Source organism: Herpailurus yagouaroundi, unplaced genomic scaffold (genome assembly GCF_014898765.1).
Source record: "Herpailurus yagouaroundi ecotype Mexico unplaced genomic scaffold, PumYag 140, whole genome shotgun sequence".
Classification (NCBI taxonomy): domain Eukaryota; kingdom Metazoa; phylum Chordata; class Mammalia; order Carnivora; family Felidae; genus Herpailurus; species Herpailurus yagouaroundi.
In genome coordinates, this window is record NW_024412395.1 from 4,926,028 (window position 1) to 4,950,190 (window position 24,163).

The window sequence follows — 24,163 nt, forward strand, 5'->3', positions numbered from 1 at the left end:
TTCTTTCTTTCTTTCTTTCTTTCTTTCTTTCTTTCTTTCTTTCCTTTCCATTTCTTTTCTTTCTTTCTTTCTTTCTTTCTTTCTTTCTTTCTTTCTTTCTTTCTTCTTTCTTAACAGAGAGAGGGCATGTGTGTGCTGGAGGAGAAGGAGAGAGGGCAACGGAGAGAGAATCTTAAGCAGGCTCCACACCCAGCACAGAGCCTGATGTGGGACTCAGTCTTATGACCCTGAGATCGTGATCTGAGCTGAAATCAAGACTCAGACACTCAACCGACTGAGCCACTGAGGCACCCCCCCATGCAGATGTATTCTACAGACATGCTAGCACTTATTTGAAAATATGTATTTATAAAGAGGCTCACTTCAGAACTGTGTAAGAGCAAAATACTGGAAGTAGCTGAAATGTCCATAAATACATATTTATTAAGTAAATTATAGTCTGTTAACAAATTGGACAGATATAAAGAACGTAGAATCAAGTATTAAATGTTAGGAGTGAGAAAAATGTAGCAGATAAGAATGATGGTCTTTCCCTTGTTTTTCAGTTTCCCTACCATCATTTCCTGCCTGAATCATTTTAAGAGCCAGCTGGCTTGTCTCTACACAGGCAGTCTCTTACAGTCTTCCCCTTGCAGTCAATCTCAACATATTAACTGAAATGCCTTTTAAAATGTAGGTAGAGTAGCACCATTCCTCTGTTCAGGCCCTCTAAGGACTCAACACTTCACCTGCCCCCAATTATTTTTCCTGTCTTCTCTATAACTTCACTTTCTCACCCCTGCTTTGGTTCATTCTATTCTTGCCATACTGGTCTCTTTGTGGTTCATCACATGTGCTGGGAATACCTTTACCTTAGTGTGTTTGTCTTAGCTGTTTCTCTACCTGCAATACTACCTTTGGAGTCACAAGGCTGACTTCCCCACCTGCAAGTGTCTGCATAGATGTCATCTTCTAAGATTGACCCAACTTACTGTCTACCTGATTTACTACGACAATCTGCCTACCCCTCTACAATCACTCAGAGTTTCCAATCTCCCTTGCCCTGCTCTACTTCTTTTTATTATTTCATTGCTTATCATCTTTAAAAAGTGTAAAATATCCTATTTTCATGTTTATTATTTATTGCCTACCTATTGTAATGGAACATAAGGTCCATAAGGAAGGAATATGTGGTTTATGTATTTATTTATTTATACTGATGTGTCCCATGTTCATTGAATAATATGGCAAATAGTAGGAGCTCGATGCTTATCTTTGTAAGAATGAATAGATGTATTGAGTTTTAGGACTTCACAGTGATGGCTTACCCACTTTCATTCTCGATAACACACTCACATTAATTCAGTCATTATTGAATTTGGACTTTTGTGGTAGTCATGTAACTTTGCTCATTCTGAAATTATTTTTCAATAAAGAGTGTTATAAAGAAGTTATAAAGGAATTATACAGGAGTAATTAGGAATCATTGACAAAGGCATTGAAATTGCATCACATGTGGAATTCAAAATTACTCTTAAATAAATAATATTTCAAAACAGTGTTGAAGAATGAGGAGCAGTTACAAATACAGCACAAATTTTGGAAAACAAGACAGCATTTGTTTATTAACCAGTGTAAACTTCAGAAGTTGCTTTGGACCTCAGATCAAGTGATAAGAGCAAACCAGCCCCACATGATGTGACAATCCTACAATGAATGAGTTTCACACAACTAGACACGGACGCTTTCATAGTATTTGTTGTGCCTTTATTGCTTATTCTTTTTGTTATGTATTTTCTATGTGATTAAAATGCAATGCAATTATCAAATTAAAGTACCAAATATAAGTCCTCCCAAAACAATGCAAAAGCATCAAAGTTTGATCCACAAACATGAAATTGTGGGGTGATAGCATTTGTTTGGAAAGTAATATTAAAAGCCTCCCAAAACTCTTATAAATCAGATTAATCTCTGGAATAAAATAGCATTGTGCCATGACAACTTAAGAGGCAATTCCTAAGAGGTATGAACCCTAAACAGAGACGTGAAAAAATAGTCAAAGGTACCTATTGTTGGTATTAGTCATGTTAGTGGTATATTGTTTCCATTTTCATCAAAATTTTGCAGTTTTTAATGGGACACAAGACAAATAAAGCCTTGGAATAAAGTTTTATAATTCGCCTTCAGGATTTTATATACTCTTCCATTCTTTTATGTGTTGGGGGGTTACTGGGTTTCCCTTTTGGGAGACTTTGGAGAATTAAACTGCTGGTTTGAAAAGATATACTATCTTGTAGGAGTGCCCATGTCCTTTTTCACCCCACTTAAAATGCCATCCTTTCTGCAGGCAACCACTTATACTCATCAGTGTTATTCATTCTGCTAGGTGATGGATTCAGGAAAGATGACATTTGTAATCCAGTGGAACATTAACTCATCAACTCTGCTACATTGTAGGAAGGGATGTAGGGGGCATCTACTCTTTTTGAAGAAAAAAGAGGACACTAACATTCCCAAGTTGAGTCCTGTCCCTGGTGTTTGGCCATTTGCAAAAATATTTAAATGCAAAAAACTTATATTACTGTATTGATTCATGCTGCTTTTTACGCAACTGACATTCAGACTGAATTATTTTATTCACTTAACTTTGTAACCAGGTTTTACCCTATAGCTTGAAATCAGAAATCTAAAAACACGAGGAGTTTAAATTTAAAAATTTGTAAGCATTCTCAAGTAAAATTTCAGAACTTTATACTTAAATATATTTAATAAATTTTAGTTATCACTGTTTCTTTTATATTGTATAGCTTATTACATTTTTTTCATGTAAGATTTCCATCAATTGCCCAATGGGAAATATTTAGTTATATACATGGGAATTTAGAGTTTTAACATTTGTTCCTCCCATTCAATGAGTTTTATTTATTTATTTATTTATTTATTTATTAATGTTTATTTCTTTTGAGAGAGCATGAGTTGGGGAGGGGCAGATAGAGACAGAGAATCCCAATCAGCACAGAGAACAACACAGGGCTTGAACTCATGAACCATGAGATCATGAACTGAGCTGAAGTCAAGAGTCAGACACTTAACTTAATTAACCAGGCATCTCTCAATTAGTTATATTTAATTTTATTCAACAACTCAAGACTGATTCTTTTATTTTTAATATTATGAATTAAGAAAACTTATAACTTAAAACAATAAATTATAATTAAGTAATAAAACCATTTCGATTTACATGAGAAGTATATGAATTCAAAACACCCAAACTTCTTGTCAATACCATACTGTATCACAATCTGATTTATATATTCAATTGGACACAAGTTCTGAAATTTAACAGATAAGCAAATAAGAAATTATTTTATCATGTTTCAAAGTGTCTAGTATAATGAGTTGCACATAGTAATGGATAAAAAATTTCATTTGTGGATACATGTATTGAGCACTTCTTACAGATGTTCGGTGCTTCCAAAGATAATTCATGGCCCTTAAATAAAAAGCTAAGGTGGACTCTGAGTTGCATATGGAGGACATGTAAAATTTGAAGAACTAAGAAAGAAAATATATAATTTGAGGGTAAAGGGGACAAGCTGATCAAATGCACAGAAGTTGAAAAACACAAGGCATGTAAAAACTGGCCGAATGGGCCTGTAAAATACAGTATACAATATGAAGAAATTAGAAGATAGTTTCTTAATTTTTATCAATTATTCACTTTGTCTTAAACACACATAGTGAGGAAACTGTACTAAATCTCACCTGTGACCGGTGTAGGTCCAAGGTGAGTGTGGTCGACCTAGGGAGTCGTGCAGGGGAGCTGGAGCGGTGCTCTACCAAAAGTCCATTTACTGAAGTGTTTGGCCGGGAGGTTCCATCCTGGGAAAGACAGAGTGTGACCTATAAACAAACTCAACCATCAAATGGGAGTAAAGGTACTGAGCAAAACATGCTTTTCCCTGCTTGGTGTGTCTCCCAACTATAGTCATGTCTTTTAGTATTATGCAGAGAGGTGGGGACACCAAGTAAAATTAATAAAGCTATTTTGCCACTATTGATATTATCTACAGAGAAGCAAAAGCTGCTTATGGATCTTTTGAACAGAGGGTAACGTTCATGCACATACATACACAGCCTCATTCCATCTTTCTTAGCCACAGATGTGACAGTTCTGCCACTCTGCAGGGTGATGAAAGTGTCCATCAGGCAAAATGAGAACCCAAGAAGGAGGCGGTGGCAACAAGTGCATGTTGTAATGCCCAGTGGATGAAATAAGGTGATGTCTGATGATACAGCACTGTGTCGGGTAAAGAGTGGTGAGGCTGATTGGAGAAGTGGTGCTTTGCAGGTGTGTGTTACCCAGTTTATGTCCAGGAGAAGGTGATAAACTAGAGAGCATAAAAACCCTCACCAGAACCCAGTTGGGAGCAGTGATAGAGGAAAGGAAGCTTTATATGAGGATGTTTATTTCTAGTACATATCCTAGTGCTTCCAAAGTAATCAAAGGTCACTTTAAGGGACTGAACTTGTATATAAGCAAAGGAGAAATCAGTGGGATTTAGGTTACAAATTTAAAAAGAAAAAGTTAGCTACAGATTGATGAGTCAGGAGTAAACCAATATTATACAAGCAATATGTTAATTCAATGAAAGGAGATTTAGATAAAAAATTACTTATAATCTCGCTAATCAGATACATACACATGGGTCAGATACATACACATACATACATATGGGTCCTTCCAAAATTTTCTAAAATTTGTAAAGAGTGAGACAGAAAGGAAGGCTGAAGATAAAAGAAATAAACTCACATTGGAAGTTGATTTTATCACTTACATATATAGCATAAATTATATTTTATGTCAGAAAATAAGGAACCTCTACTTATTTATTATGACTACATTGAATTTCATTTGCTCTCTAACCAGCTAGCCAGCTAATTTTCTGGTGTTTGTGTGTGACTTCATAGAATGAGCCCTTTTTTATTTATGTCTATTGTATACAATGCTGGAGTTCCAAAGTATTTGTCTGATTACTTGTCTGTTGTAATAGACACTTATTTTAGGGTAACTACTGGCCAAAGGTTAAGAAAGATCCCTTCTCCTTGCCAGGATAAAGATCAATTCATAGGCTTTATATAATGCAGTAAGTAAATGTTTCTGATTATCTTCTCAAGATCAAATTAAAATGTAATCATTTATTACCAACATGTTGCTCAGACTTCTGGTCAGAGCGCATAGGGATGGTGACCAAGAGACATTCATGAAACTCCACAGACATGATTTTGGCTGATGCTTCTCCAGGGAGATTGACAGCTGTCACTGGAAATCATAATCTTTCCTTTCTCACTTCCAGCCCTGATAGACAGAGAGCTACTGTATCAATCATGGGAAAATTCTCACTACAAAGAGCAAGAAATAGAAATTGAAGAAAAAGCAATGCCTCTTATTGTAAATGGTTTGAATTGCTTTCCGGAAAAGCAACAACCTAAATCTTGCTCTCCAACTAACAAATGAGGAAATAGGGTCACACAGAAAAGAGCAAAACCCTTCACCCACTGACACAAGATCATCCAAGGACTGCCTAACAGAACAATGTAGTCCATCCCCCACTAACCTCCCCTCCAGTGCCCTCAGTTTGTTATAAGAAAACACAAAGAGAGTAACTACTGCACATACTAAAAGCAGCTTCAAGAAGCTTAATATTTTAAAACAAGCTAAATAATATGAAGGAAATTATAGAAGCTACAGAAGAATAAAATGAGTCAGAATTTAAGGAAGCACTCTTCAAAAAGTGAAAGGAGAAAGGAAGATTAGAAAAGAAAGCTAAAAATGTGAGGAATAATTATTCCTTTTTTTGAAATTGAAGATTGGTATCACAGCAACATAGAACATGCCTTAAAAGAAATAGAAAAAGCAAAGGAGGATGTTTTCTTAAATTCAAAAAAAGAAATGAGAAAGAGATGAAATAAAAAAACTAAGAAAATGTGCAAATGTGTTTTGATGCCTTAAGAAGATACTTTCAAGATTAAATATGATTTGAAAAATACACATGCAAAGGATATTTTGTGCATCTTAGAAATTCAACCCAAATGAATCACAGCCATGTTATACTTTGTAAAGTTATGAGAGCCTGAAGGAAAAGAAAAAGTTATCATCAGACTTTTCAACAGCAATCCTTTATGCTGCAAGATAATGTGATAATATACTGTAAAATAGTCAAGGACTAGAAATGTGAGCCAATGTTTGTATATCTGGTAAACTAGTCTTCATGTGTGAAAGGCACAGAAAAACTGAACGTGCAAGAACTTAGAAAATGTATTTGTAGAAATGTTCTTGAAAAGAACAAACAAGGGTCAACAAAAATGGCAGGAGTGATATTATTGACAGGATTTGCACTGAACATCAAATATGTATTGTTCTATTGTGATAACATTAAATTGCAATTACAGTGCTTTCACGATTTTCAATGGTTATAAGTTGTGACAATATAAAGATAATGGTGGGGAGGTCATGAGAAAAGTATATGAAAAGATAAATGATAAATATGTACCAGACTGACTTATAAGAATTAAATGGGAATAATAGGATATTACTTAAAATTAGATGTTGGTGGAAAGGGATGGGAAATAGAATTTATTTGCTATTATCAATCTTGTTCATAGTAGAGAATCCATAGAGACAGGCCCTTCTTCCATAAAAGAGAGAACTATGGTTTATTATTCAGTAGTATTGCATACAAAACTGGCCAAGATCCCAAATAAAAATCAAAAACCTTTTCAATATCACGGGAAGGGAAACAAAAATAATATAAAAAAGGGAGGGGGACAAACAGAAGAGACTCATAAATATGGAGAACAAACTGAGGGGTCACTGGAGGGGTTGCGGGAGGGGGGATGGGCTAAATGGTTAAGGGGCATCAAGGAATCTACTCCTGAAACCATTGTTTCACTATATGCTACCTCATTTGGATGTAAATTTTAAAAAATAAAAAAAAGAGTTACACCAAAACTGACCACACACTGCCTGGTGTAAGACTATATAAAACACACACACACAAACACACACACACACACGTTCACATAAAACAATTTAAAGAAATGAAAGTTAAAATTATTGCAAATGGGTTTAACTCACTTATAATAATAAGGCAAGCAGATTTTAGTCTGGCTTAACAAACAAAATCAGTGGGGAGGAAAAAATAAAGAATTCATAAAGGAGAAAAAACTAAAAATCAATCAATCAATCAATCAATCAATCAATAAATAAATAAATAAATAACAGGTTAACACACAAAAGAAAACCAGGAATAACAATATTGATTATCTGTCACAGTGGAATTGAGACCAGAGCATGTTAAAGGGAGAGGGAGAGCAAGAGAGAGGGAGAAAGAGAGAGAAGGGCATTTTATAATGCTTAAGCCTGAAATTTACCTAAGGAAATACCAGTTATTCATATTTATGCACCCAGTTAACAAAGCAACAGCTTTCATAAAGCAAAAATTCCTAGAGAACAACCAGAAATCAAAACTCAATAGAAGACTTTAAAATACCTCTCTCAATATCCACATATGAGTGAAAACATATGATATCTGTCTTTCTCTGCCTGATTTATTTCACTTAGCATAATACTCTCCAGTTCCATCCACATTGCTACAAAAGGACAGATTTCATTCTTTCTCATTGCCAAGTAGTATTCCATTGTATATATAAACCACATCTTCTTTATCCATTTGTCAGTTGATGGACATTTAAGCTCTTTCTGTAACAGAAGACCATTGGGGAGGGAAAGGGGAAAAAAGTTACAGGAAGGGAGGGAGGCAAACCATAAGAAGCTCTTAAGGACTGAGGGCAAACTGAGGGTAGATGGGGGTTGGGGAGAGGGGAAAGTGGGTGATGGGCAGGGAGGAGGGCATTTGTTGGGATGAGCACTGGGTGTTGTATGGAAACCAATCTGACAATAAATTATATTAAAAATAAAAATATATGGGAGGAGAAGCACCCACTGTCTAAACACTTTCTTAAAGTTAGAAAAGTCTAAGTAATTTGAAAAATAAAAAAATAAAAATAAAATACCTCTCTCAGCCTAAGACAGATAAAGCAGTCAAAAATTAGGTATAGAAAATCTAAACTACGTAATCAATAAGGTAGATTTTATAGATTTGAAACCACAACGTTTTCTGGCTGTGATAAAATTCACATGTTCTCTTGTCTCTTGTCAACATTAGCTCTCTTCCCCTTTCATGTAAATGCTGTTCAGAACTCTAAAACACTACTCATGCTGTTATCACCTAGCATTTAGAGGGGTATTCATATTTAAGTGTATTTTACAAGGTTTAATTGGAATAATATTAGATACTAAGAAACACTTGCCCTTTATAGAGGGTAGTCACCCAGAGATGTGTTAAAGGGAACAATTTGATGTTTCTTAACAATAATTGGCTCATTATGTTGTATCCACTGTAAAAAGGAAAGAAATCCATTTTTTTTAAGTAGTTTTCTTTGTACCAGGCACTTAGCATCTATTAATTGATGTTTGAGGCTGACAAAGGTTTGAAACCAGATGAGTCAGCCTCCTCTTATGATTCTACCATAGCATATTATCTTTGGATTATTTACAGTTAACCCAAACTCATAGATACAAATTTTTGTCATTGTGGTTGGTATGTATGATAATATCAGTAAGAATAACTTACCAGCTTATTGTGGCCACTTACTCAAGGCCTTGTATGTGCCAGGAACTAAAAAGAGGTATATTATTTCCTATAATTTTTAACACTTAGAAAAGCCCAGAGAGGGGGTACCTGAGTGTCTCAGTTGGTTAAGCATCAGACTGTTGATTTTGGCTCAGGTCACGTTCTCAGGGTTCATGAGATCAAACCCTATGTTGGTCTCTGTGCTAATAGTATGGAGCCTGCTTGGGATTCTCTCTCTCTCTTTCTTTCTCTATCTCTCTCCCCCACCCCGTCCCTCATTCGTGAATGTGCACTCCTGCACATGCTCTCTCTCTCTCTCTCTCTCTCTCTCTCTCTTTCTTTCTCTCTTTCTGTCTCTCTCTTAAAATAAATAAATAGACTTAAAAAAATCACAATGAACTATTGATACAGGATCATTTTGGGAGCAAAATGATTTAAAAAGTCAAAGTGATTAGCAACATCTCACGGGGCACCTGGGTGGCTCGGTCGGTTAAGTGTCCGACTTCGGCTCAGGTCATGATCTTGCAGTCCGTGAGTTCGAGCCCCGCGTCAGGCTCTGTGCAGACAGCTCAGAGCCTGGAGCCTGTTTCAGATTCTGTGTCTCCCTCTCTCTCTGCCCCTCTCCTGCTCATGCTCTGTCTCTCTCTCTGTCTCAGAAATAAATAAACATTAAAAAAAATTAAAAAAAAAAACAAAAACAAAGTGATTAGCAACATCTGAAAGTTGTTCTTTAAACCTGGCCCCTGATCCACTTGAGCTGATGAACAGATGAATAATAAGTATCTGGGCCAAAATTAAAGCCTGTTTTCTTTTTGAAAGTTGATTTATTTTTGAAGAGAGAGAGAGAGAGTGCACAAGCAGGGAAGGGGCAGAGAGAGAGGAGACAGAGAATCCCAAGCAGGCTCCACATTGTCAGTGCAGAGCGCATGCAGGGCTGGAACTCACGAACTGTGAGATCATGACCTGAGCCAAAACTGAGTGCTACGGCTTTACTGACTGAGGCACCCGGGTGCCCCAAGCCTGTTGTTGTTGTTTTTTTTTTTTTTTTGAAGGCAAAATATGTGCTTTCTTTCACTTGACAGTCTTGCAGGTTGCCATATCAGCTCTATTTGTCTATTTGTTCCTAATCATCATGAGAAAACACGTCCCCACCTGGTGTGCTGTGGTTGTATTTTCCAACCTTGGCCACAACCCCACCCCTCTCGTACGCCCCTCCAGAAACTTGTCACTTCCCTATCAGGATGGACAGTCTAATTCTCAGTCCTTTGATTGCGTGTGGCCTTTCTTACCAACAGGATGCAGTGGAAGTGTCACTGTGCGACTTTTGAGGCTAGATTATAAAGCCACTTTGGCTTCCCCTTTGCTGGCTGGCACATTGCACTGGAGTGCTGGACTGGCACATAAACAGATCAATACCACAGTGCCGCTGTGGTATGAGGAAGTCCACCTGACCCATGCCAGCAGCCAACTTCTAGTTGCCACTCCTGCAGCTACCATCTAACTACAATCGCAGAAGAAATTTGAGCTAGAACTCTCCAGCACCGTCCTCTCTGCATTTCTTACTTACCCAGACTGGGAAACATTCTGCTTTAATTAATTTATTGTTTAAATGTTTGATTTATTTTTGAGAGAGAGAGAGAGAGTGTGAGTGGGGGAGAGGCAGAGAGAGAGGCAGACTGAGGACTGGAACCAGGCTCCTAGCTGATGGCAGCAATCCAGACGTGGGGCTTGAGATCAAACTGAGATCATGACCTGAGCTGAAGTCAGATGCTCAACTGACTGAGTGACCCAGGCACCCCAGAGACATTATTCTTTTTAACCAGTTTTATGTTGATTTAGTGTGCAGCAATTACTGGAATAGGTACCAATAGAAAGAGTTGCCTCCTATGCATGCAAAGTCTGGCCCACTACCTTTTTTTGTAAATAATGTTTTCTTAGAACCTAGCCATACCCATTTACTTATGCATCACCTAACTTCTTTAACGCTAATAAGAGTGAAATTTAGTAATTTCAACAGAGACTGGTCTGTGAAACCTAAAATGTTTATTATCTTACCTTTTACAAAAATGTTTACACCCCCCCACCCCCGACCCCAGCCAACTGGTGTCTTTCCTTTTTCATGTTCCTGGGCATGCACAGAGCAGGAGCTAGTTTCAAATTTAGTTTTAATTTTCTCACTTAATGTGCCATTTGTTAATTGGCATCTTTCTTTCCCTCCTTGTATCAGAGCCTTTGTGAGGACCCCTCCCATGCTGACTCTGAACTTGTTCCTGAGACTTTCTTTGGCCACTGTGATGCAAGCAGAAACTTGAAAAGTAAATGCACATCAGCACTTGTGCTCTCTTGCTGCTGGGAATGTCACTGCCACCACCTGAGAAAGTTGGGGTTCATCTTTTGGAAGATCAGAGACCATGTCCAAGCTATAATATGCACCACCAGTTCCAATGCTGCAGCTGGCCCAGACCTGCAGCCGAGAACAGAGATGTTAGACCAGCTTGGACGAGCAAGCCCAGAATCATGAAGCTTATTGATACCCATTGTTCTCAGCCATTGAGTTTTGGGGTGGTTTGATACACAACCAAAGCTAACTGATAATGTCTATAAAGCCAGCTCTAATGCTCTCTGCCTGTACTCTTTTTTTTTTTTTTTTTGGTAATGTTTATTTATTTTTGAGAGAGACAGACAGAGCGTGAGCAGGGGAGGGGTAGAGAGAGAGGGAGACACAGAATCTGAAACAGGCTCCAGGCTCTGAGCTGTCAGAACAGAGCCTGACGTGGGGCTGGAACCCACAAGCCATGAGATCATGACCTGAGCCGAGGTCGGACGCTTAACCTACTGAGCCACCCAGGCGCCCCTGTCTGTACTCTTTACATGGTGTAGAGCAAATTTAGGGAAATCATCAGCCTATATAGGCTAAAAACCTATATAGAATACAGAAAAAAAAATTAAGCTATCTAATGGTATATTCATTTTTCTTTAATGTGAGAGGCTAGGAATTAGGAGTTTGCATAGAAAAGAATGATGTTTCACATCCCTGATCCTTTGAGTCTGATTTTTAATTATACTATCCTAGAAGAGGAGTCTTTGGTCCTAACCCAGGGTGACCTCATTTAGGTTCTCATGGATTTCAAGAGACATAACAATCATATGAAGAAGAATCAGGAAGAGATGGAGATTTTCAGATTAAATGAACAGGTAAAGAAGCATTTACAGAAAAAAAAAAATGTGTCAGGAGCAGATCACTTTAACAGCTCCTAATTTCATTCCATCAATGGTAGGCAAGTTAGCTCTAGAATCTAGGGCAGCCAACAAGCCTAGAGGTTTGATGGGTGAGGGGGGAAAGTCTCCTCTCAATGCCCCCATTCTCTCCCTCAGAGAAAGATACTTATATATGTGCTGTTACCACATGCCTGAATAAAATAATCTTTCAGCAAATTTCATTTTCTAGCATTTCATTTCCCAGTGGTAATGCCAAATAAAATGCAGATAAAAACATTAAGTGTAGTTACCTGCTGCTTCAGCACTGGGCAAGATTCCATCTGGACGTATTCTAATAAGCTCACAATGAGCGCTTTTTGTGCTGCTGTACAATCACGGGATAATTTAGAATAAAAAGTAAAGGTCAGGCCTTTAATGCTGCTATGAGCGACCTTTTCAATCCCAACTCTTTGTAAAAGCATCTGTATTAGCAAGTTTAGATGCATCTCTTAAAGAAGCTGTACAATTCCCTCTAGGAACCGTGTTTCCCCTTTGAAAGGGCCCCCATGGGGCATGGAGCTCTGCTGAAAACACTGGCAGGAAAGCAAAATCCTCCCTGTTCTCCTGAGACATTCCATGACAATGGGAGAAGCTATGTAGGAGAGCCAGCAGTGCCCATGCTAAATATTAATACTGAGAATTCAGGTACTTTCATCTTCAGAGTCCAGCACATGCTGCTTCCCTTTCCTCCCCAGGAAGAATGTGGGCTCTGTCAAAGGTCAGCTGTATTATGAGCCTTGGGTCCACAGTGTACTTAACTGGCTATTATAATTCTGTTATTGGATGACCTTCAGCAACAGAATGAGACATTCTCCTTAACCTGAATTCCCAAGGTCACGTGAAACAAAAATAGCATCTTGTAATAGCGCTAGAGTAAGTGCTTATTGCATAATAAATGGCCAATAGATGTGATTTAATGAAATCAATCACTTATGTTATTTCATTAGAGAAGAAACTGCAGATTCATATTTTGAAGAAAATAATGGGAAAAACTGGATTTCAGTTCAGCAAATTGCATTGAGCTCTCACTACAGATACTCAGAAAATTGAGAAAAGTCCATACTTCATTCCTTCACAGTTAATCTTCTACACACATTGTCCCCAATTCTCCAATGTGTCAATAACATAGTGAGTTCTCTACAGTTCCTTTTCTAATTTGTAATTAAAAAAATTTTTTTGTGTGTGAGGTTCATCAGAGAACTCTATTCCCGTGTCTAAAAGACACGATTATGTTTTCAATTTACTCCATCTTTTAGTAGCACTGAAATCAGTATAATTTTTTTTTTTTAATTTTATTTTCTGGAAACACACACATCCTAATTTAGTGGTACTCTTTCTCAGTTTTGATTTCTGGATCCTGTCCCCAATCTCCCTGGGCTCCATCATTGGAGTATAGACCCACTTACTGTCTCTATTTGTACTCTTTTCCTGGTGATCTTATGGACTGCCATGGCTAACCACTGCAGAGTTTATATCCCAGCCTGGAAGTCACTTCTGAATTCATACTTGTTCGTTCATTCATTCATTCATTCATGACACATGAAGGAAACTGTAGACATTTCTCCTGATGTTAAATCAAGAAGTAAAAATGTCTAGGGGAGCCTGGTGGCTCAGTCGGTTAAGCATCTGACTCTTGATTTCAGATCAGGTCATGATCTCATGGCTCGTGAGTTTGAGCCCCATATTGGACTCTGTACTGACAGTGCAGAGCCTGCTTGGATTTTCTTTCTCCCTCTCTTTCTGCCCCTCCCCTTTCCTGGCCTCTTTCTCAAAATAAATAAATATTAAAAAAAAAAAAAAAAAAAGAAGTAAAAGTGTCTAATAGAGAGATGTGAAGAAGCTTCCAGAAAGAGTTGAAGGAGGTTGACTCTGAGAAATAATATTGGGGTTTAGGAAAGGGGAAACAGTATATCTTTCTTTGCATTATGAATGCCTCTGTCTCTGGTGATTATGGACCTGCCACTCACGGACTGCCTCTTCAGAGTCAACATGGCTGACTGTAAGGCCCTAAACCAGATAAATCAAATCAGAACTGCTAGTGTTACTGCATACATGGTAGACTTTATGAGCTTCCGTTCTAAAATATTACTTTGGCCTCACGTCCCGGATTTGGTGTGTTTTTTGTTGTTCATTTTACTTTGTTAGTTTTTGTGCCTACTATTTATTTTGAATTTTGCTTTTGTCATTGAACTGGTATATACTTATTTTCAGCTGTATATATTTTTTGGTAGTTCCATTGTTTTATTTTTATTTATTTATTTATTTCTAAAATTTGTTTTTAATATTTATTTACCTTTGAAGGACAGAGATACGGACCATGAGCAGGGGAGGGGAGGAGAGAGAGGGAGACACAGAATCTGAAGCAGGATCCAGGTTCTGAGCTGAGGCAGGGCTCAAACCCACAAACCATGAGATCGTGACCTGATCTGAAGTCAGACGCTTAACTGACTAGCCACCTCGGTGCCCCTGGTACTTTTGTTGTTTTACGATGTTTAAATTCTTATTGTTTTGAACTGTGACCAGAATCTGAGACATTTCTACATATTTTCAACAGGTTTGTTGTTGTTGTATTTGAAATATTTAAAATCTTAAACTGCAGTGTATATTTGACAATAGTGTCCATTTTCTGGTTGGCATGGATTTTATATTATATCATGGATATTATACTTTGAGAATTTCAATTTCTTTGTAATTTCCTGTAGTTCTCTATTAAAGATATTAAGATCTGAGAAAAGTGTATTAAAATTCCTATTACGAGTGAGTATAATTTTTTTTCAGTTTCACCTTCCAGTTCTAACACGTTTTACTTTATATATTTCACTATTATATTCTTGAGTACAAAAAGGTTCATGGCTGTTATATCATTTTTAGAGATTTTACCTTTCATAATTATAAAATATTTCTCTTTGTCCTTTTTTAATGGTTTTCACCTCAAAAGCTACTTTCTATGTTATTAATATTGCCACATCTGCTTTCTTTTCTTTCTTACTTTGAGTTTTTTATTGGCCTGAAAGATTTCTACTGCATCTGTTATAATAAGCATATAGGTATATTAATTCAGAGAATCTGAGAGTTTAAGGTATTTAAACTACAGGTTTTGTTTTTTTTTTTTTTTAACAGCTAATGTATTTTTTCTATTTTCATCTAAGGTGTCTTCTCATTGTTTTTTAAGTTTATTTATGTATTTATTTATTTTGAAAGAGAAAAAAAAACGCAAGCAGGGGAGAAGCAGAGAAAGAGGGAGAGACAGAATCCCGAGCAGGCTGTGAACTGCAAACACAGAGCCCAACACAGGGCTCAATTTCCCAAACCATAAGATCATGACTGAGCCAAAATCCAGTTGGATGCTCAGTTAACTGAGCCCTCCAGGTGTCCTGGTATTGTTTCGGTTTGTTTTATTTTGTTATTGATAAATATCTTTTGCTGGCTCATATTTTTTCTAATCTGACAATTATTGGTTTTATTATGTTTTATTCAGTTTTTTTCTCTTCTATGTATGTATAAATTCTATATTTCATTATCTTGAAAATGAAATTGATGAATTAAACAATAATATTTGCTTTTATTTAAGATAGGATCTTTGGGATCCTTTTAGTTATATGTCCTCTTTTCTATCCCATATTACCCCTACCCACTGTAAGTGTTCAAGGGGATATTTGTTTGTTGTGTTTTATTTTAATTTTGTTCACCTTTATGCTTGTCATGAATCAATATAATGTAAACTTTTGTTTTATTTAAATCCAATTTTATGTGTCATTATCCTTTTGCATTAAAGCCTACTCCTGTACATGCAGTAGCATCACTAATTTCTCTGAATATACACATTGGAATTCTTGCTTATTCATTTGTGTGCTTTTTTCCTAAAGTCTCCTTTCCCACCAAATCTTCTTAGTAGTAGTTTTTTGTGCAATTGCTTAGCTTGATGCTTCTTGTACTCCAGAACCCCCTTAATTAATCAGTGATATTTCCTTGTCTGATATAATCCGTAAGTCAGAGAGAAGGAAGGTATGCAAAGGCAGTATAACAATATGGATCAGAGCTCAGACTTCAGGGCCAGACTGTCTGAGTTACTACGTGTAACATACCTGGAATGGCGCATAACCAGGCCTCCAGAGGTGTTAAATATTACCATTTACTTTTGTGATAGCTTTAGGGAGATACAATTCACATGTGATAGAATTCATCCGTGTAAAGTCTATCATTCAGTGATTTTTAGTATATTCAGAGTTATTCGACCATTATCACTACCAACAAGAAACTGTAACTTTTAGCCATCACCACACTCACCCACCCAAACTCCCCAGCGCTAAGCACTAATACAGACTATGTGTCTATTGATTTGCTTAGTCTGGTGATTTAATAAAACAGAATTATGTAACGTATGACCTTTGGTGACTGTCATCTCTTACTTAGCATACCGTTTTTCAAATTTCATTCGAGTGTTAGCTTATACCGGTACATCTTTTCCTTTTATGTCTGAATGCTATTCTATTGCCTAGATTTACCACATTTTGTTTATCTACTCATTGATCCATGGATATTTAGGTTCTTCCAACCTTTGGGTATTATGAATAACACTGCTATGAATATTTATGTATAAGATTTTGCAAGAACGTGTATTTTCTTTTCTTTTGTGTACAGACCTATAAGCGGCATTGCTGGGTCAAATGGTAAGTCTATGCTTAATAACTTTTGGAGAAACTGACAAACTGGTTTCCAAGTAGTTTTTAATTTTACATACCCACCAGCACCATATGGGTGTTTCAGTGTCTCTACATTCTCATCAACTATCATTACTGACTTTTTCATTATAACCATCCTAGCAGATATGCATTTTAAAATGTGCATTTCATTATAAGTTAGGTATTGGTGAGGCCGATAGATCGGGAGGTGACTGCCATTGGAAAGACGGTTTGTTATTCATAAAGAGAAGGGATTTGCCATGCCATGCAGGGCCACACATGGAACTCAAGTGTTGGGTTCCATAGGAAAAAGAAGGGAAGGTGGAATAAGCAGGATTAGGATTGGCTAGTATGAATGACTTCAGAGGCTCTGGGTCATAAGGCTGTCTCCAGTTTTCTGGTATCTGGCTTTGGGATTAGGGCAGAGGAATATTGCATCGTGGAGTATGAAAGCCAGATAGAGAACCTAGTGGGGGTATGGGCTCTGGACTGGTAGGTCTACATATAAAAGACACGTCTCTAAGAATTAACTTCCCCTAGGAGGGATAGTCTCTCACAGGTCAGCAAAACCCCAGATGCCAGAACATTAAAAATACAGAAAAGAAGGAAATATAGTTAATACAGGATGAAGTGGCTCCTCATTGTAGTTTTGATTTTCAGGTTGCTGATGTATAAGCTTTTTTTTTATTTCATAAAAATTTGATGAATGTATTCTGCGTGTCAAACATCATTCTAGGCACAAGACATAGCAGAGATAAGAGGATGAATTTGCTCTTTTTCTGTTTAACATCTTGGAAGATTATATAGACCGTAAATCAAGTTTTTTGGCTTGTTTGTTTTTTGTTAAAGGAGAATTCTGTACTGAAAATAGAACAGGGTGATATGAGAAGGCATGATTGGTGTTTCAGCTAGTAGAGAAGAAAGCTTCATGAGAAGGCAGCCTTTGGCTAAACCCTGAATTAAAAGGAAAGACAGTAGTAGAAAGATGAAGAAAGAACATTCCAGACTCAGGGAATAGCCAGCACAATTGTCTTAAGGTTGAAGCAATCTTGGGATGTTCAGAGAACAGAGCACAGGTGAATGTGGTGGGAACCGAGTGAAGTAGGAAGATAATGATAAGGGATAAATTCAGAGAAGAAGCCAGGAGCCAGTTCTTGTAGAACTCTGTAGAGGTTATCTGTAATTTTCCCAGGGCTGCCGTGACAAAGCACCACAGACTGGTTGGCTTAGAACAGAAGTTTATTGTCTCACATTTCTGGAGCCCCCAAACAAGGTGTCAGCAGGGCTGTGCTTCTTCTGAAAAAAGAAGGGTGTTCCGTAGTTTCTTCCTTGTGTCTGGTGGCTTACTCACAACTTTGGTGTTTTGTTGTCTTGTAAATGCATCTCTGACCCTTCATTTCACTCGGCACCCTTCCTGTGTGTTTCTTCTATAGATTTCTTCTTATAAGGTCACCAATCATATTATATTAAGGGTCCATCCTACTCTAATATGACCTCTCCTTAACATCTGCATTGATTTTATTTCCAAATAAGTTCACATTTTGAGGCACCTGTGTTAGGACTTCAACTTTTTTTTTTTTTTTTTTGACATGGGACGAGGAGGCAGTTCAACCCAAAACAATGTAAGTGCTAAACTATTTAACAATTGTCATAGCATAAGATGTACAGAATTTGTTGATTAAAATGATGTGAGAGCTTACAGGAAAAAAGACATTAGAGAGAACTCCTGGTTTTCTGTCTCTAGTAGTTGAATCATTGGTGTGACCTTTTAGCAAGATGCATAAGACTAGGGCAGGAGTATGTTTGGTCGTGCATAGAAGTCAGGTGTTCTCTTTTGAACCTGTAAGTTTAAATGGCTATTATATGATGCGTGAATAAGGCAATTGGAAATCCACATCTTTTCAGTTAAGTGGTCCAAGCTGAATATATACTTAGACTTCATTGGCATATCTGATCATTTAAAGCCTTAGAACATTACTAGCAGGATAATGAAGGTACAGAAGGGAATGGGGGCACCGGACTGAATCTTCAGAATACCTATATTTAAGGTTTTATTTTTTAATTAATCTCTACACCCAACATGGGGTTTAACTTTAGAACCCTGAGATCGAGTCACATGCTCTACCAAATGAGTGACCAAGGTGTCCCCAAGTATGAATATGTAGAGAAGAGATGAGAACCCACAAGAATAGGAATCAATGAATTCAAAGCAACCAGAAGAGTGTGGTGTCATTAATATCAAAAGAAAGGAGTTTTTGAAACTGACTCTGGGTCAACAATTTCAAATGGGACTTAGAAGTAGAATAAGTCAATCAGGGAAAATTTTATTTTATCTAAAATCTTCTGGATCAAATGGTGGTCCATGTGTCTAGTGCAAAAGTACATTTGCAAATATTCAATACAAATTATTAAACTAAGCATACAGACTGAAATTCCAAGTATTTTTCTTTGTTTTGATTTTGTTTTGATCTGAGAATGACAATCCTGGTACAAAAACCAGGATGGCTATACATGATAAAATGTTGGTTACAATTACTTTGGTCATCAAAAGACTGTTGGGGCACCAAAGTGGCTCAGTCGGTTAAGTGTCTGACTCTTGATTTCAGCTCAGGTCATGATCTCACAGTTCATAATATAGAGCCCCATGTCAGGTTCTATTCTAACTGCACAGAACCTGCTAGAGATTCTCTCTCTCCCTGTCTCTCTGCCCCTCCCTTGCTCTCTTGTGCTCTCTCTCTGTCTCTCTCTTAAAATAAATACATAAAAAAAGGCTTTTAAGAAATTTGATAAGGAGAATATATTTGCAAACATTTATCCAAAAGGGGCCTGTATCCAAAATATATAAAGAACTCCTACAATCAAGTAAAATTAGTAACAAATGAGCAAAACAGACTTTATAAAGGAAGGTATATAAAGGGCCAATAATCACATGAAAAAGTGGTCAGCACTATAAACAAAACCACTGAGCAAACCTGCCAGATAGAATATAAGTTTAAAGGAAAATAATAAATAAATAACAAATTATAATTAAATAAGAATTCAAGGTGGCAAAATCTTCAAATGTCAAAAGAAGGATTTTCTATAAGGAAATTATAGCCCCCCTTTTTTTTTAAGTGACAAATAAAAGACTAGAAGGTAAAACGTAGAGAAAAACAATAAAAATTATGGCACTGAAGGGCGCCCAGGTGGCTTAGTTGGTTAAGCATCTGACTCTCAATTTCAGCTCAGATCATATTCTCAGTGTTCATGAGATCAAGCCCTGCATCAGGCTCTGTGCTGGCAGTGTAGAGTCTGCTTGGGTTCTCTCTCTCCCACTCTCTCTACCCCTTCCTCCTGCATGCACTCTCAATCAATCAATCAATGATAAAAACTTAAGTAAAATTATGGCACTGACATAAGGATAGTAAAGATACTCAGGTGGCATCATGAAATCTGAACCATGATTGGTTGGAAAAAATATCCCAGAACTTGTCAGAAAGGAAAACAGACTTACTACAGAAGCTGCACAGATGAGAGTAGATGAGGGATTGTTACTCTACCTTTCTCTTCACATGTCCTTGTTACACTAGTGGCTGCTACGTGGCCTCTGAGTAAACCATCCCCCCCCTCCAACTCCTCTTATCTTTACATTATTTCAAATTCTATAGGCAGGCTACATACACCCAGGGGGTATGATAGAAAGGTTTTGTTGCAAGCATTCAATAATGATCTGCATTACAAAAGATGATAAATGTATGAGTCTTTGGCCTTTAAAGTATTAGGCTTGTTTCTACTTGTACACAATCCTACTCTGGCATCTGTTGTTGACTCCCCTGGCAGACTCTAGCCCTGAGAGCTGAGTGAATATTCTTCAAAGAAATGCAGAGACCAGTGGATGAATGAAAAACTATCTTTACTAGTAAAAGGAGGAAAACTGAAACAACCGCAGTAAGCTTTTCACTTTTAGGGGATTTATATGCATAGATACATATTCATCTATTTTTCTATCTTTCTACCTATCATCAATCTATATATGTATGTGTGTCTTTATGTAGGCACATATATGTATATGTATACACACTTATGTATACATACATTACATTACAAATTGCATATTACATACCTTTAAGATAGCAATTAGACGTATTGTGATGCTTTCATAATGTATACAAATGTCAAATCACTGTGTTGTACACCTGAAATTAATATAACATTGTGAACTATACATCAATAAAATTATGTTATACGATACAGTTTATAGTATATATATTAGAAACATATAATTTTTTAAGACAAAATTTCCTTGAGACGGTATTTTAGCAATGTCTTCACAGAACTATGAAAAAAAAACAACATGACATTGTGACCCAGTACGTTTTGCTTAAAGGGGTCTTTTTCTCATGAATGATGATGTGAACTAAAGCTTCCATAAACATTGGTCATACACTGTGGATGGAAAAGAACATGAAGTTTCCATTTGGTTGACTCAGACTTTAGCCTTGGCTCCTTGTTTTGGTAGTTATGCTGTACAACTTATTTAACATCTGCATCCTCAGTTTCCTCATAATTGGAGTGGATGTAGTGCAATCAAATAATGTTGAGACTTACAGAAAATGCCTATGAGTGTCCCCTTTAGGGATCGGCATATAATTGTGAGAAGTTTTGTGGTAGCTGCCACTCCTCTGGTTAGTATCGGTGCAAAGGAAGCATTGCAAATGTAGGGGTTCAGAATGAATCCTCCCAACTATGTGCCATTTGGCATGTAGTTTATTTTGAGCTACAAGCATTAAAGGCCAAATGACTCCAGAAGGACCTTTGGCCTTCCTTTTAAATGCCTAAAAGAATTTAGGAAGGGAGCTGTCATCAAAAATAACTACAGTATGGGGGCACCTGGGTAACTCAGTCGGTTAAGCAACGGACTTCAGCTCAGGTCGTGATTCTCACCGGTTTGTGAGTTTGGCCCTGCGTGGAGCTCTGTGCAGACAGCTCAGAGCCTGGAGGCTGCTTCGGGTTCTGTGTCTCCCTCTCTCTGCCCTTCCCCCACTCACACTCTGTCTCTCTGTCTCTCTCAAAAATAAATAAACATTAAAAAAATAATAACTACAGTATGACATGAACTAGGCAGAGCAGACAGGGAGGTGCCTAGCAAGACCTGTTTGATCAAAGTCCTCCCTCTGTCCAGTTGTTTCTGGATGACAGAGCAAACATTTGTTTACCAAACACTTATTCCTTTTCATCTTCCTGTGCATTGGCTTCCTTCCTTTTGAAGCCTTGATCCTTGGGGGCCCCTGGGTGGCTCAGTGGGTTAAGCCTCTGACTTTGACTTCAGCTCAGGTCATGATCTAAAGGTTCCTGGCTTTGAGTCCCACGTCAGGCTCTGTGCTGACAGCTCAGAGACTGGAGCCTGCTTCGGAATCTGTATCGCCCTCTCTCTCTGTCCCTCCCCTTCCCCCTTTCAAAAATAAATAAATACTAAAAAATATTGGATTGGACCCCTACCCCATTCTCCTTATTTCAGGATGACTTATATTCCTCATTCTGTCTGATTGTCTTTGAAACCTCTCATATTTATATGGATTCTTCACATGTACTTAGATTTTCTCCTGTTAATCTGTCTCATGTCAATTCAATTTTTAGATCAGTCAGAAGAAACTTGAAGGCTACAGTAATTTTTTTTTTCTCCTCAACACCAGAAGCCAAATTGTTCAAAAATAGGAAACAGTTGGAATAAATGGAAACAAAAATTTAATGAAAAATTTACTGATGTGTGAAAATACTCATGATATTTCAAAGTAGAAAGCAAAACCATGTATATACATATACATACATATATATGTGCATGTGTGTATATGTTTGTGTGCATATATTCAGGCAAAATATTAAAAAGTGATAACTTTGGTGTGGGTGATGATATTATTGGTGATTATCATGTTTTTCTTTAACACTGGCCTATATGTTGGATGATGAGTAATATTAAATAAATTAGAGAAAAAGAATAGACATTATTTTTTAATGTTCACTTATATTCCCCAAACCGTACCATAATTATTGTCATGTTTTGTGTTCCCTTTAGATACTTAATCCATGTTCCTACATATTTTTAAATTACAGTAAAAATATCTATAGTTTTGTGTTCTGTTTTCACTTGATTGTATGTATTTAGAATTTTCCACGATACTTTGTAATCTTTACATTCATCATTTTAATGATTGCATGATACCGTCTCGAGTTAATACAGGACATTTAGTTACCTAATGTAATAGTGTAGGTTTGGTTGTTTCCTCCATTATATTTTTGCCTTTAAAGTTTATGCTGCTATGAAAACCCATGTACATGCAATTTATTTCACTTTGTCTGAATTCCTTAGAATAATCTCCAGGAGTGGGTGTGTGATGTTAAGTGGGAAGAACATTTTCTTTTGACTTTCATTACCTATCATAATACTCTAGTGCCAAAGACAATTGCTCTGATTCACTACATTCTTGGCAACACACAACTTTTCAGCTCTCCCAAGCTCTGCCAATGTTCAGTATCATAAGCATTTTGTTTTTAAGCAACGATTAATATGTATTACCTGAATAGCATAATCATTGCTTTGATAATCTGACTGTCACCTTAATATTGTTTTAATTGGATATCTGTGGTAATTGAACTTTGGGCCATATTTCATTTACTTTAATATAATGTCTTCTTTGAGTTCTTTATTCAAACTATTTGCTAATTTATCATTTTGAAATTTTATATAATCATTTCTGGATCCTGATTCAAAAAGTGGCTGTAAAATACATTTTGAGAAAGATATTTTATTATGTACTAAATATCAGGTGACATCAGGAAATTATACTTAATTACATCAGGCAAAATAATGGCATTGTGGTTTTGTAAAGAGTCTATGTTTAAAGGATTCTTATTGAAATATTTAGAAGCGAATGGCTCTTTGAGGTTTAGAATGCTCCCTTAAAGTAAAAAGTAAAAGAAGAAGAAAACAAAAGAATGGATATAGCAAAAGTGCCAAAATCATAATATTTACTTTATATTTAGTTGATGAGTTTAAGAATATGCATTGTATTATTTTCCCTACTTTTGTCTTTGTTTGCCAGATTGTAGACATAATTTTAAATACATTGAAAAATGCATCTGTGTTTGAGCAGACTTTAAAAATACATTTTAGATTGGTGTAACCCTTTGTCATATTTGTAGACTAAAGACAGTGTATCTACCCTTTCAGATTTTGAAACCTGACGTGCTAAATATCATGTTTCAATTTTTTAAATAAAAACTGATGACAAAGTTTAGAATCCCTGGGTCACATCACCAGTGTCTCTTCTAGGGGGCCAGGCAGGCCTCTCAACCATAACCTTTCCACAATAAACATGTTTGCCTTCCTGTCATTAACATTCACTTTCTGTTTGTGATTCTGACAGCTTGTAGGATTAAATTCTCCATGTATCGATTTGGATGTGCTCCTTGCCCTGTCTTGATCAAAAGAAACATCGTTTTGCCTCTGCACTGATAAGGTACAGTAGATAGACTGCATAATCTTTCACAAAAGTCATTTCTCAAGTGCTT